Source organism: Marmota flaviventris, chromosome 6 (genome assembly GCF_047511675.1).
Source record: "Marmota flaviventris isolate mMarFla1 chromosome 6, mMarFla1.hap1, whole genome shotgun sequence".
NCBI lineage: Eukaryota > Metazoa > Chordata > Mammalia > Rodentia > Sciuridae > Marmota > Marmota flaviventris.
The window spans coordinates 9,510,474-9,525,202 of record NC_092503.1 but is presented as its reverse complement, the minus strand read 5'-3'; the positions used below and the strand labels follow the sequence as shown (position 1 = coordinate 9,525,202).

Here is a 14,729-nt window from a genome sequence, read left to right as displayed (position 1 = left end):
GTTATGAGGAAACAGAACCTCTCGTATAGTAGGAGTATAATTTGGTACCACCACTTTGGAAAATACATCTGTTATTATCTTATAAAACAGAACATGCATGTACCCTTTGAGTCAGCAATTCCATTTTTATGTCAAATTCTAGAACAGTTTTTGCAATTTCTTAAACAGACATGTTTGAGAATGTTCACAACAATCTTGTTCACAACAGTGAAAAACAGTCAACAATCCAAGTGTTCAAGAACAGGAGAACCAATAAATACACCATGGTACATTGTTTAAAGTGAAAATGAAGAACCACTGGCTACCCAACAACATGGACATGTCTTAGAAACTTATGCTCAACAAAAAAGCAAGTTGCCAAAGACTACAAACAATAAAATACCATATTTGTAAAACTCAAAAGCTAGCACATTCAAGCAATGTATTGTTAGGAGACTACTATATGTTCTAAAACTACCTTTATAAGCAAGAATGGTCTTCTAGAGAGGGAGTAGTCTAGAGGGTGGGGTCCAGAAATATCTCAAAATTATTTCTCGTGATGTTGGCCAATGGGATCTGATCTTTGATTGGGTGATAAGATTGGGGGTGTTTATTTTATTTGGGGTTTCATAATTTTCTATCTACAAAATAGTTTATAAGAATCTTAAAATATATGCTCACTGATCTATTAAGCAAATGCCATTGATTGCAATAGAGTGTCAAAAAAAATCGTGATTCTTATAGAAGGAATCCATGCCTGATGAATCAATTAATATTCTGTGAGGGAACAAATTGTTATGTGGCTGGAGGAACCAGCAACTGTAATATATTTAGGCTTTGAGAAGTCTTTGATTAATTGCCATGTCATGAGTCATTAAAACCCTGGTGTTAAGAGTGGGTTGAGTTAATGTTTACTCATGGATAGGAAAGCAAGGATAAGAAGTTTGAAAAAATTAACGTGGAATTAAATGTGTAGAAATGTAATCCCTGTAATGATCAGAGTCGCTATTTGCTGATAGCACACTTTTTTAATGCTTACAGGGCAACCCACAAACAAAAAAGTCCCTCAGACTAAGAGTTGAGGGCACCAGGTAGGTGGTGAAACTCTGAGCACTTGAGGTCCAAGCACAAATCAGAGCCTGTTTGGCTCAGAAGCACAGCAGATAAGCTTTTGTGTAGAGAGCACACTTGTTTGGTGATTCCCCTTCCCTTTAAATTCTCTCTGGGCATTTATTCTTGATGGGAAAACTTTGGAGCTCATGTAGGGATTTTTCCACACTTACCTGTAGGGGAATCTCTTATGGTTAATAAGTTCTATTTAATCAGGTTCTATCTAAACAACTGTTTGAGTCCCTGGACTGTGTAGATCCTTCCCGGAGAGCTATTTGCCTCTGTCAGCATCATCATGCCCCCCCCCCCCCCGCCCCCCACACTTGAAGCTCTTAGTTTTGACCTTCTTCAACTCTGACAGTCACTTATCACAGGTGTGTGTCATCTTTGTGGTGTTATCCTTCTCACTTCCCCTTCCTACACACAAGTGGTTCTGTACTCTGTATTAGCTGATTCTCAGGGAAGGGCCTGATCTGTTGTTTCCTGCTTCTTGGGATTCTCACTCCTCTTAGCTTGGGTACTTGGGTACTTGTTACTTGCTGATCTATGATTGCAAGCTCATTGCTAGTTGTTTTTTTGTTTTGTTTTTTTTAATCTTTAGAAAATCTCATGGGTCTATTTTGGGAGTACTCTCCTTCAGAGGACTCATAGCTACATTTTTGGAGAACTGGGGCTCCCGGACCTTAGACCACTTCATCCTCATGCAAGTGCAATTCGGAGGCGCAGGCTCAGCTACTCACCTCACAGCTGGCCTGAGGCTGCATATGCAAGCCCGAGGTGGACATTCCTATTGGCATTTGCTGTTGGTGCAATCCTGCCCTATGGTTTGCCCTCCAGAAAGTGCTGTAGCTCTGTCCCTTGGATACATTCCTGTCTTTGGCAATCTCAGAAGGAGTCTGGGTGCTCTACCAGGGCACCATCTGCCACATGATCAGAATCACAAGTCTTCATTTGCTTTCCACTTTCATATATCCTTGTTTGGGGGAGCTCTCCATGCCTCTTAATTCCATGGAAGTTGGAGTGTGTGTTTAGTTGACCTTCTCTGCTATTCGGGGAGTGATTTCAGGAAAGTCTATGGGTAAAATATAAAATCAGAGAGCTGTGCCTTGTGCCTCTCACTCTGAAAATGTTCCCATCCCTCAGTGTGCAGAGGCCTCCAGGTACTGACCCTGAGTTCACACAGACACATGGACATTGTATTGGTTTTCTGGGGCTGTTGCAGCAAATTAGCCCAAACTGAGTGGCTTCAAACAACACCCATTTATCATCTTTTGGCTCTTTTTGTCAGAAGTCTGGGTGCAGCATGGCTCAGATGGCACTTGGCTTGGGGTGTCACAAGGCCAATATTACTTGGCAGGACTGTACTATTTGGCAGAGCTCTAGGGAAGAACCCAAGCTCATTCAGGCGGTAGGGACGTGGAGGACTGAGGTCCCATTTCCTTAGTGCAGTTGACCAGAGTCATTCTCAGCTTAGAAGCCCCCTGCAGCCCGTGACTCATGGTCCCTTTGCCCCAAGCAGCAGTGGGTGTGTGTCTCCAAGGTCAGAGTCTCTCTGCCTCTCCTCTCTGCTCATCTCTCCAAAGCATTTCTCTGACACATCAGTACGCCCTTCTCTTGTTATTAAACACTCACATGAGTTCACTGGTCCTCCTGGATGATCCAGGCAGTCTTCCTATCTTAAGGTCCGCCGGTGAGTGGCCTCAGATGCATCTGCCAAGCCCCCTCTCAGCAGCGTGTAGATCAGGGGGTAATAGCCTTGGAGGAGCCTCTTCCAGTCCCTGATACCCCAGATGTACACCCACATTCATTTGAGTCTTACAACAACCTTGTGAGTTAGGTTGTCATCATTCTCATTTTGAAAATATGATCGCTGAGGCACAGAGCATCCACCTGGTGCCCACTGTGTGCTGTTAGCAAGTGGCAGAGCTGGGATGTAAACGCCGTGGTCTGTCTCCAGACGCCGTGCTCCTGACCGCTGTGCTGCATGGCTCTGGATCACAGACACTGTGCAAGTCGCGTGCCATCTAAAACACTGCTGAAAGGTGGATTCACCTTCTGAATTTAATAAAATGTTAGAGGTAAGAGGGCTGAATGTGAAGGTGCAAACTGCCTGGGTGAGCCCTCCAAGTCTTCTGGATATAGAGTGCTAGGCTTTTCCTCCATAGATTGGCTTAGAATCTTTCTTTTTCAGTATCAGTGTTTGCAGCTTTGTACAAACAATTGAAAGGAAGCCACGCTGCCCGCACCTTCCCCACTCCTTTTCCTCACAACCACATCTCCAAAAAGAATATTCTAGATTCTCACAACCGCTCCTCAAGCTGCTCTTATGGTTGCAGTGGAACGCACCTAGGCCAGGACACCCCTGGGCCACATCTTGCTGAACCCACCACCCTGCACAGGTCGAGCGGAAGGTTTTGCCATTTCCTTTTCCTATTTTAAGTTTTTTAAAATCAATGTGTTTTTTTTTTTAAATCATAATTTACCTTTGTGACTTAGAAATCCAATCATGGCTAGAAGCTGTCTCCTACTCCACCCTCGCCAACCCCAGCCAAGGCCTCTAAGAAGGGGGCATTCTCTAATCTGCTTCTAAGTGTTGGCTTTTTTTTTTTTCTTTTTTCTTTTTCTTTTTTAGTTTCAGAGTCACCCTGTAGGATTAAAAAGGATGGGATTGTTTACCAGCTTTCCACATGGGTGGTGGTAAGGTGGGAAGTAGGAAGAGACATCACCTGTGACGTGTATTTTTCTTTCAACATATTTGTTTCCTGCTTCCACCAGCTGTAAAATGCAGCTAGTCATTCTGCAGAGAGTGGGGTGTGGAGAGGGTGCATGGTGGTTAGCGAGAACACAGGAAGCATCTCACCCCGTGCTGGCCCAGGCATATGCTCCGAGTCTCTGTGTTTATCCTCATGGTCCCCTGTGCACTGTGAACTTCTGGAGGACCCGTGTGTATGTGTTTAGTAAGCGCCCAGCTCAGCGGCCTAAACACTTTTGATAACAGATGTTCGTCGTTCCCACGGTAGCTGGGAGAAGGTGGCAGCTGCGGTTCAGTGGCCTTGGCGTACTGGAGACAACATGGTGGAGATAGGGAGGTGTGCACCAGCCCGTTTAACAGGAATCAGAAACCCCTGAGGAAGGTGGGGCAGGTGGTCTCTTAAGTGCCATCGTCACAGTCCCCTCCCACGGCCAATCCAGTTATTTTCATTTCAGAGTGAAGGGAACTCAACTCAGGGAGGCCAAGGAAGTGACTTGCTGACATCACATGGCAAGTTGAGATTTGAGCCCATGCTGTGGTTGGAATGTCTCTCCAGGGTTCATGCTGAGATTCGGTCATCACTGTGACTGTACCAGAGATGGGACTCTCTGGGTGATTAGATTCTGATGCCTCTGCCTTCAGGAATGGATAAGATGCAATCATCTCAGGGGTGGCTCTGTTAGGGCAGTGAGCTCCCAGGGTGGGGGTGGGGGTGGGGGGCTCTTGCCCTGCCCTTCCTGGGGAGATAAGGCAGCAAGAGGCCCTCACCAGCTGCCCAGCAAGTGCCTGACCCATGCTCTTGGACTCCCAGTCTCCAGAACCATGAGAAGAAGGTTTCTGTTCTTTCTAAACCACGTGGTCTCAGATACTCTGTTACATCAGCAGAAAAGAGAGTAAGACCCTCCCTCACCTGGCTCAGGTCCCTGCCCGTCCCCTGCAGCCCCTGCTGGCCCTTTGCCCAGTGACCTTCCCACCTGAGCAGCCCTTTCCTTGACTCATGGCCACGTTTCCCTCCGACACCCACCACCTCCAGCTCTGCTCTTCGCTGGGCCACTTCCCGCTGTAGGATGCCAGGGATCCACCCCTCACAGACGGAGCTGCGTTCTGCACCTCATAAAGCACATCCCGGGTCGTGACGGACACGCACACTGTGGCTTCCCCTGGGAAGAAGAGCTCTGATAAATTGGCTTCTTCAGAAGCCGTTGAACTTGTTGAAACAGGTCAAAGAGTACTTGTCTTTTGCTATCTCTATTTCCTAACATGTACACTCATCAGGATCCAGGATTAGCTTACACTATGCATTCTTAAAATGTCCTTATCATTCTTTGAGAAATTCTATATTTTAAATCTTCAAGCTAATTGTTTCCTAACTCAGGAAAAGTGTGCGTTTCTGTCTTATATGCAATTCATATTTCACCATCGATGGCAGAGCTTCAGAAGAAACCAGAAATGAAGCTGAGTCCCCGTAGTTAGGACGCTGGCCACGTTGTGCGCCAGTGTTCCCCTGGACCTTCCATCAGGGCCTTGATGGAGAGCATCTGTGCTTGTGGACGAAGGCACAGTTGACGCAGCTGTCCCTGGGGTGGTCTCTGGCTGAGATCCCCCGAGAGGCTCCTCACGTCCTGCCGCTAAGCAGATTGCTTTTCACAGCCCACAGTCCTCTGCAGGAAGGACACGGGACAGGCCGCTCGGCACCGTCCTTCTCTCCATGTCATTAGCTTCTGAATCATGCAGTAAAGTCTCAGGAGCTGTGGTTGGTGTGGCTGCAGGAGAGATGTCACAGAGCTGCAAATGGGGGATGGCCTCTGTGTGTGCCAGTCATCTGGGCAGGGGACTAGAGGGTGCATCACAGAGGATGGTGATTTGGTCACCTTGGGTGTTTCACACTGTGACCTGAGCTGTTACCCTAGCAGCTTCTTGCCTCACTGCGATCTTCACCCCACCTGGGATTCTGTGCACACTCACGCCAGCCTCAGAGACACAGCCCATGGCTCTTTTTACCTTTTATTATTTACACTGTGCCAGGCACTTTACTAAATGCCATGCATACATTTACTTCATCAGATACTCATTATATGAGCCTGTTGTTTGTTTATATATTCTATACTGTTATTATATATGGTTATTATATATGATTATTATATATGATTATTATTATATGATTATTAATGCTTTTACTTTACAAATGAAGAAACTAAGGCTCAGAGAGGTCAAGTAACTTTGTCTGAAGCACACAGCTAGTGATGAAATAAGAGATCATAACCCAGACCTTTTCTGACCCTAAAGACAAGGCTCCTTGCCCACCCATCATGGAATTGGGAGGGAACCTAGAAATCAATTATTTCTAACTCCTGTTCTTATAGATAAGTGATTCTTGCTTCAGAGAAGAGTGACTTGCTCCTGGTCCCCTCATCAGGGATCTCCAGACCCTGGACCCAGGCTCTTCCCACCATGACACGTGACCTTCGTCCTTTCTCTTAGAGCCTGATCCTGCACACCAGTCTTCCTGAAGGAGTTTGTGCCACAGAATTTGCTCTGTTTATGAGAACACTTTGAGTTGAGTTTCATTAGCAGATGTGGGGAAAAAAATCTAGATTCAGCAATTACAAGAAAATAAAGCAGCTTGGATGTGACATACTGAAGGCAAGTGGGCACAAGTGGGTTCTGGGGCTCTTTTCGGAACAAGGTGTCATCTGTGTAAAGAAATTGCAGCAAAGAGCAAGCTACGGCTGTCAGACCAGGGCTGACCCTCATCCCCCCTCGGACCCAGTGCTGGAGCTCCACTGCCCTCTCCTCTTGGGATGTCCATTTTCATATTCAGAACATTGAATTCTCCTCTTTCCAAAGAGAAAAACCCGGCTGCCCCTCTGTGGCTGCTGGGGCAGGGGTGGAGGGTTCTGCTCCAGAGAGCAATCGAGCAGAAATACCCTGTTAGATGGTCACCATTGCCAACGACTCTGATCTCACAGTGAAGCCGGATTGGAATGGGCCCTGGGATCCCCAGTCTCATGCTTTAGTTTCTGTGTTTATTAGGGGACAGCAGGACAAGAGAGCATCGAGTTTCATGGCCAGTGTCATACAACTCAAAGGGACCCTGTGCCAGCCATAGACCTTTGCTGGCTATTTGAGCTCTGAAGACTCGTGGCCGCTGGAAAGCCTCACTGACCTTCCCGGGGGGAGGCTGGGCCAGCTTGTGTTCCCAAGAGCGAGAATGGAGCACAGTTCAGGCCGACAGGGAACCCGATCCAAGAGCATGGGGTCTGGGGCCTGGGTCTCAGGGAGCTGTGCTTTTCTGGAGTCTCCAAAGCCCCAGCTTTTGGCAGGTCAGAGACACAATCTTGTCACAGTGCTTTCGGAAGTGTTTGCGTCAAGGGTCCCACAGGTGTCTGAGGTGTCCAAAGGAGGGCAGTTTATTTGGTGTGGCTATTTGATAGTGGCCGGAATGTCCTGTGCTGGCGGAATTGAATTGACTGACTCCTGGAAGGTTGCTTGCTGTATGGGGAACAGGAACCAAGGGAGAGGATGACCCTGAACCACATAGCACCCAGGCCCAGCAAGGCCCGATGACTCGGCCCTCACACAGCCTACCACTATGGCCAGATTGTTCCTGCTGGACACCGAGGAGCAGACACCAGGAAATTCTCCCTTCCCGATCCTCTCACACTGCCTGTTGAGCAGAGCCCGGCGTAACCGATCACATTCTGGCTCATGATTATCACATTTCAGGCCTCTTTTTCTGAGCTTATGCCAAATCACACACAGTGGACTTGGGAGCATCCCAGTCTCTGTAGCTAACAGTTCTCAGTCTCTTGTGTTCTCTCTGAAGCAGCCTGCCAGTGCCAACTGCATGCATCTATATATAAGTAAACATTTATTGGTGTATAATATACATACAGAAAGTACACAGATTGTAAGGGTACAGTTCAGTAAATTTTAACTGTGTTATGGAACTGATATTACCAGTGCTCAGAACAAGCAAACAGAACATTACCAGCACCCACAAGTCCCCTTATGCCTCCTGATAAGCCACTACCTGATCAAGGGCTGCTCTCTAATATGGCAGGATTCATTAGACCTACTTTGGAACTTTACAGAAATGAAACTCACACTGTCCTTTTTGTTTTTAAAATATATCTCTGTTGTTGCATTCAGCTGTTCATATCCTTACCATATAATATTCCGTATATTCATATTTAACATGTGAATACAGTCTACTGTGGAGAACCCGTTGGGTTTCAGGCTTCGCTCTTGTAACAGTGACACTATGAACGTCTTGCATATGGCACCGGGTTGAGTCAGCTGTTGTGAATCTTAGTTTGCTCTCTTGGGGTAGTTTTATCCCAAAGTTCTGGGACTACATTATTGTCCCGTGGACAGGCTTTGCGTCCCTGAGTGCTGACGCAGGCTGTTTTTGCCATGCTAGATGCCATTGTACGCTTGGCCAGTCTCCTGCCAAACTCTAGATCCATGGGGGTCTCGCCCACACCCAGTAAGTGATGCTCAGAGAATGGAGCACAACATGTTGGCTCACAATGGAAAACGGAAATGAAGGTGGCTCGTTTGTCCTCCCGTTGCCGTGCACACTGCAGCAGTTGTGCAAGGAGGCCAGGTCAAGGGGGAGGTCAAGTTGGAGATGCAGTGAAGACCCCAGAAGGGCTGAGGGCAGGGGGCCCTCCTGGCCTTCCTGTGAGTGCCAGCCACGGACACCCTGGGAGGCACAAGTCAGGAAGTGTCAAAGCCACAGAGGTGCAGCTGTCATCTAGCTGACACCTGTCCCCACTGTCCTCTCCCATCTGTACAACATGGACATCAGGACAGCTGGCTTGGGTTGGGGGGAAGGCAAGTACTCACACAGGGTGGTACCCAGGCTGGGGCATCCCTGGGCACGTGCAGTGCCTGAGGGGAGGACCGTCCAAGCCAGGGCCCACGCTCCCCCTGGGTCCCTGTCGCCCTGAGCACTGCTTCACTGACCCTTCCTCAGGAAACCCAGAGAGAACAAATTCCCCAAACGCAGCGCTGTTTCCGTGGTGGGAGCGACTGCATGCAGACAGCCAGGCAGCTGCCTGCCCAGGGTGTCTCCCAAGCTGCCCTGGGTATCTGTCAGGTTCACCCAAACCAGTGACCCCTGGTCCTGGACTAAGATATCATCAGCCAGCTGTGTCCTGAGCAAAGGGGGGGGCAGCACCCCTGCTTCCTCCTCACAGTGCTTAGGGTCTGGCTCCCACGGCCTTCACTGCTCCCTGCGGGTCTCTCCTCGTCTCCCAGATGGGTTTTGTGTGGGTGGCCGTTGCTGTGGGCATTGTACACGTCCTCGGTCGAGGCCCCACACATGAACCGGTGCTCAGGCTGGCGACTGAGGAAGGACTGGTTGGAAAAGCCGCCCAAGGGCTGCCTGGGACTCCTTGAAAGGACATGGATATCATGTGTGAGCACTTGCCCACACCCTGGGCACTCAGGCATCTGCTGACAGGGGCCTGCAGGAGGATGGGGACAGTGACCCCGCTGGCCACTTTGCACACAGCAGGCTGCTGGCAGCCGTGTGTACCATCCTGGAGTTCCAGTCCCCAGCTCTCATGGGAGGTCTGATGGAACGGACCACCCGCCTGCCGCGGCTTCTCTTTCTTCTTTTGTCTGCGCGGAAGCCCTCCGTCAAGTGGTGCTTTAGGTAGAGGAGCTGGCTCTGGTGAGGCCCTCCTCAAGCCACCAAAGGGTCTGCTACTAGTTCTGCTGCGGACTTAAGCCACTCGGTTATTTGGGGACAACAGCTCCTGGGGGAGAGACCAGAGAGGTGGCATTTTACAAACAACCCAAAGCAACAATAAGTTCTCGATGGACCCAGTGCATGTAAAATCACAGCCCCCAAAACTGGTGTGAGGAGGGGGTTGTGGTATACAGAGGACATAAAAGGAATGTACACCATCCAGTAGCGGCTGTATGGGCCCCAGGTAGCCACCCCACAGCTGGTGCGGCTCTGCAAACCTGTCCCCAGACTCTCCCACCATCCCTCCTACTGCAGCCCCCTCTAAAGCATCTCCCCATCCTTCTCAGGGTTCCACATGCACCTGCGTTAGTTGTTAGAATCCAGCTCAGGGCTGATGTCCTGGAACTTTGAGTTTCAGACAGCGACCTCACTCCTGTGGCTCCTCCACAATCCATATCAGTTCCAATGATTCCAGACCCATTCTTGGGAGGAGGCAGCCTTCACACATACATGTGGTTTGAAATCCTGCCTTCCCTGGGGACATATGACAGGAGGAACTCTAAAACCCCACAGCAGCCAGAGAGGAGCGGCCCACTGTGGGTAACAGGAAGAACAGAGCTGGGTCAGAGGACCAGGGCCCAGTGCCCACAGCTACCGCAGCGCTCACAAAGCCCGTCCTTTGTGGGAGACCACCAGAGACGCAGTGATGATTGTAACAACAGACATTTGCTCCTGCTGCCCTCAGACCCAGCTGTGTCCTTGCTGTTCACCATGATGATGTCTGCTTGATGGTTCTGGTAAGCCACGGGAGCCCGTGACCTCAGGAGCAGGTGGAGTGTCTGCCATTCTTTCCTGAAGTTTGGGGAAGCAGCCTTCAGAGCAGCAGCGGACTCCAAGTTCTCTTGTTTCCCCTGTATTTTCCAAAGGCTGATGTTAAACTGTGATGGCATCTTTACTTCAAACTAGAAGCAAAGAGAGAGCCAAGTTTGATATTTTTCTTCTTTTGTTTATTTTCGATATGAAAACATTGCAGAGAATAATATCTGATCTTCACACACCCAGGTGTAAATTGGCCATTGTGTGGGGTAAAATAGATGCTTTTCTTATCACCAGTCTTCTCTTAAGGGGCTCAGTAAATGTGGGGGCAGCTTTTACCTCCTTGCCCAGAGGGATGAGCTCAGGGGAGAGGCAAGAGCCCACAGAGGCACTGGCTTGGTTGGTCTAGAAACCTGAATTGCGAACACATCGGCTGAAGGTTCAGAATCTTCGTCTCCTGATCAAGGGCCTGGGGGCAGGGACAGAAGTGGAGCCTTAGCCAGCTTCGGAGGCTGTGTGGCCTCAGGCAAGTCTCTTTGCCTCTCAGTGCTTCCTCTGTGAAACTGAAGTGCTCAGCTGGTGCCTTTCATCACACAAACACCTCCTGAGGCCCTGACAAGGAAGGTAACCAACCAGTCCCTGCCCCAAGGACTCAAGTCCTGATAAGAAAGAGAAACAGGACAACCAGCAATTACAGCCAGTGGGGAGAGTGAGTGGTGGCCGGGATGCCACTGAGGTGGCACTAAGGAGCCTGGGAATGTGGCTCAGGAAGGACTTCTTGGAGTAGAGGGCACTTTGGCTCAGTGGAAGGGATGAGGAGGACTTGGCAGGCCAAGGGATGATTCCCAAGGTCCCTTCCAAGTCTAAGGTGTGGGGTCTGTAGTTGGGGTGTGGGGTCTACCTGGAGTTTCACTGGGGCCAGTGGCCCGTGGACAGTCCCTTTCCCACTCTGACTGCAGTGGAGACCCAACAGCAAGGTTAGCTCTTTCCCCACAATTCCTCCCACCATGTTTTGGGCTATTCCGTTTCTCCACTCTTTGTTCCCTGCTGTCAGGGCACATGTCCTGTTGGAACACAGTTAATTAGAGGTCACCTGGCAGTCGCTGCTTATGCAGGAGATTGTTTCCTCATGATCTCAGATTAGTTAAATTCAGATTTTGAGACTCTTTTTTTTTTCCATGGAAATAAGTGTACAGAAAGGGAGATGTGTTCTTCAAATATTTTTTCTTGTCTTGAGCAAAGTCTTAAAAATACAAAATAATAGTCTGGAGTGGTGGTGCATCCCTTGAATCCTAGCTATTTGGGAGGCTGAAGCAGGAGGATCGCAAGTGTGGGTCCAGCCTCAACAACCTAGTAAGACCCTGTCTCAAAATTAAAATTGTTAGAAAGAGTTGGGGATGTAGCAAGTTGGTAGAGCACCTGGGTTCAACCCCCAGTACCACACACACACACAAAAAGCATAATAATATACAAATAATCATAGTGTTTTTTAATCTCTTTCTTTCCAAGGTTATTAAATTTCTGGTATGTTTTCTAGTATTATCTCTTGCACTTATCTGGTAATGAGTGTATAAATGACATTTTCAGAGAAAGTTTTATAAAGATTTTAACTTAAAATGGCAGTGTTTAAATAACCAAACAGTGGCCAAAGCCACTTACATTTATTCTGAGACTTGGAGCAGAAATGTTGGCCTTAGGGTGCAGATTCAAGGACAGCTGGGGAGGTCACTTTGAGTACTAGTACTTATAAGGGACAGGGCAACAGCCAAGGTAGTTGATGATTCACTTCCTGCCAACTTTGAAATCATATGGTTCCTGAGGAATTTGGATTTTTTGCACATAAGATGAAACTTCATTAATAAGTATATACCCTATTATTTCAAATTTATGTAAATTCAAATCCACAAAAAAATGTACACATGTCTGCTTAAATTCACAGGTGTCAGCACTGGGGACAATCTGATGAAAAAGTGGGGACCCCAGGAGGCAGAGTCCTCACAGTGAGAGGGACCTTGTCCTATGGCTGGAGTCAGGCATGACAGTTCAGGTTGAGGTCAGGGTCATCCCACATGGAGCCTGTTATATACAATGGGTTCAACAATTCTGGAAGCAGCCTTGAGTTAGGGCTGCTTGTGGTGCCACTGAACCCTGTCTTTTGAGCAGGTGACTTCTGTCTTTGTCCTCGTGGGCTGCTATAACAAAGTACCACCACTGGTAGCTTAGGAACAGCAGGAATTTATTTCCCACAATTCTGGCAAGCCCAAGAGGCTGGCAGATTTGGTGTCTTTCTGATTCAAGGATGGCAGCTTCTGCTGTGTCCTAGCACGGTGCATGGGTCAAGGCCATCTTTGGAGCTTCTTTTATAAGGTCACTAATCCCATTCCTAGCCCAAGACCCTCGAGTTGGCGATCAGGTTTCAATGTGTGACTTAGAATGGGGCACAGACATCAAGACCTCAGCAGCTCTTAGACTCCTTGGCTTCCTGGAAAGTTGGAACTCAGGAAGGCAGAGGCCACTGTGAAGTCTCTGGCAGAGTCATGGCCTCAAGCCACACCACCCACTCCCAGGACCAAAGGAGCATTCCTGACAGACTGGACCGGCTTCCCAATCAACAGAATAGGAATGTGTGCTTTAGAAACTAAAGCCACACAATAAAGGGGACACACTGGAGACACTGCATTATCCAAACTAACCTAGGAACTGCTAAGTGTGTAACAGGTTGTGTTTTTAAAAACCCCCAAAGTCCAGTTGCACAGGTGTTCCACATTAGCACCAGCTGGTATGGGTCTGCCCTTCACATTGCTCCTCAGATGACTTTTGACAAGTGGCTCAATGACACTGTTTGATCATCTGTTACCCTACCCATAGGATTGCTGTGGAAATTAAGTATGTTCTTTGTAGTAGGTTCCTGGACCTATTTCATTCAATATGTTAGTTCCTGCCTTCTGAGTACAAATATTATGTCAAAAGCCAAGTTTAGATAAAAATGGCTTTTACAATTCTAGCATCAGATAGAATTTAAATTGATACATAGTCTCAAATGAAATGCAAATGCTAATAAGAAACGGGTAAAACTGTTCACAGTGATGGAGTCACACTGGGCCCCTCCTTCTCACACCAGCCTTTCATTAAGAGTGGGGGAAGTCCGGGCTGGGGCAGGGTCTCAGTGGTAGCGAGCTCGCCTGGCATGCGCAGGGCGCTGGGTTCGATCCTCAGCACCACATAAAATAAAATAAAGATGTTGTGTCCACCGAAAACTGAAAAATAAATATTAAAAAATTCTCTCTCTCTCTCTCTCTCTTAAAAAAAAAAAAAGAGAGAGAGAGTGGGGGAAATTTTATGGTCCTTGTTTTCCCTCATTTCCCACTTCTTTGACTTTAGAGAAACAACTAACGTAAGAAATATCATCTTAGAAAAGGGAATAAAGCTAATTTTTGATGGTACGGATTTTAAGGGAATTATGCCCTAAAGCTACTGAATCATTTTATAAGTGTTCTGATTTATAAGTAATTTGTAGGTAATTTTGGGTTATTTTGAAAGCCTACTCACTAACAAGTTCTCCCCCCTCCTCTCCTCCCTTCTTCTCCCTCGTCCCTTCCACTTAACTTGCTCATCTCTGGAGCCTGTGCCCACGCAGCCGCCTGGAGCTGCACCATCTCACAGCCCTCCAGCAGGGGGAGGGGGAGGGGAGGGGAGGGGAGGGGGAGGGGTGCCTCTTTCTCCACACCGGAGGGCATTTATCACTGTGGACTCCAGATGATCACTTTAATTGGCCTTGCTCTGATTGCTAGTGGAGCTGGTGGCTATTTTCATTTCTTCGCCTGCGCCAAGGTCCTTGCCTGCCCCCGAGGGCCCTCTGTGTGTGCCCTTCTGTGGTCCATGGAGTACGTGGTGGGGAGTCTGGGCATCCTTCTCCCTTCGTCCCCAACAACGGGGCATTCATGGAGGCGTCTTGTCGTCAGCCTTCCTTGCGACTGTCATTATTTTTCTTTGGTCCTCATCGTGAGGTCCTGATGCTTGTCACCAGCTGCTCGGCAAAGCTCACCAGGAAGATTCTGGCTCCTTTGCTCCCTTAGGCCACTCACAATAACATCAAACACAAAGACAGAGTTGGCCACACCTGATTCTGAAAGAATAACCTTTAAACTCATTTAAAAATAAAGACTCACTGGTAAATGTTTATCTCTTACTGTTTTGTATAAAAGATGGAAATATTTTCTTGGGAAATAAAAAGGAAGAAAAATTAGATGGTTAGGGTATCTAGCACGGGATTTTAGAAATATAGCGGGTAAATAAGACATAAGAGGATCTCCAGGAAATGTCAGAATGATTTATTTGTTGTGTTCCTTTTATGAACTTCACTTTGATTTA

General features: G+C 48.0%; 1 protein-coding gene across 3 annotated transcripts in view; it reads left to right on the top strand.

Moving 5' to 3' along the window:
• Window positions 1-14,729, top strand: part of Zdhhc14 (zinc finger DHHC-type palmitoyltransferase 14) — a 256,755-nt gene that overhangs the window by 123,568 nt on the left and 118,458 nt on the right. The gene's annotated exons all lie outside the window — the stretch shown is intronic.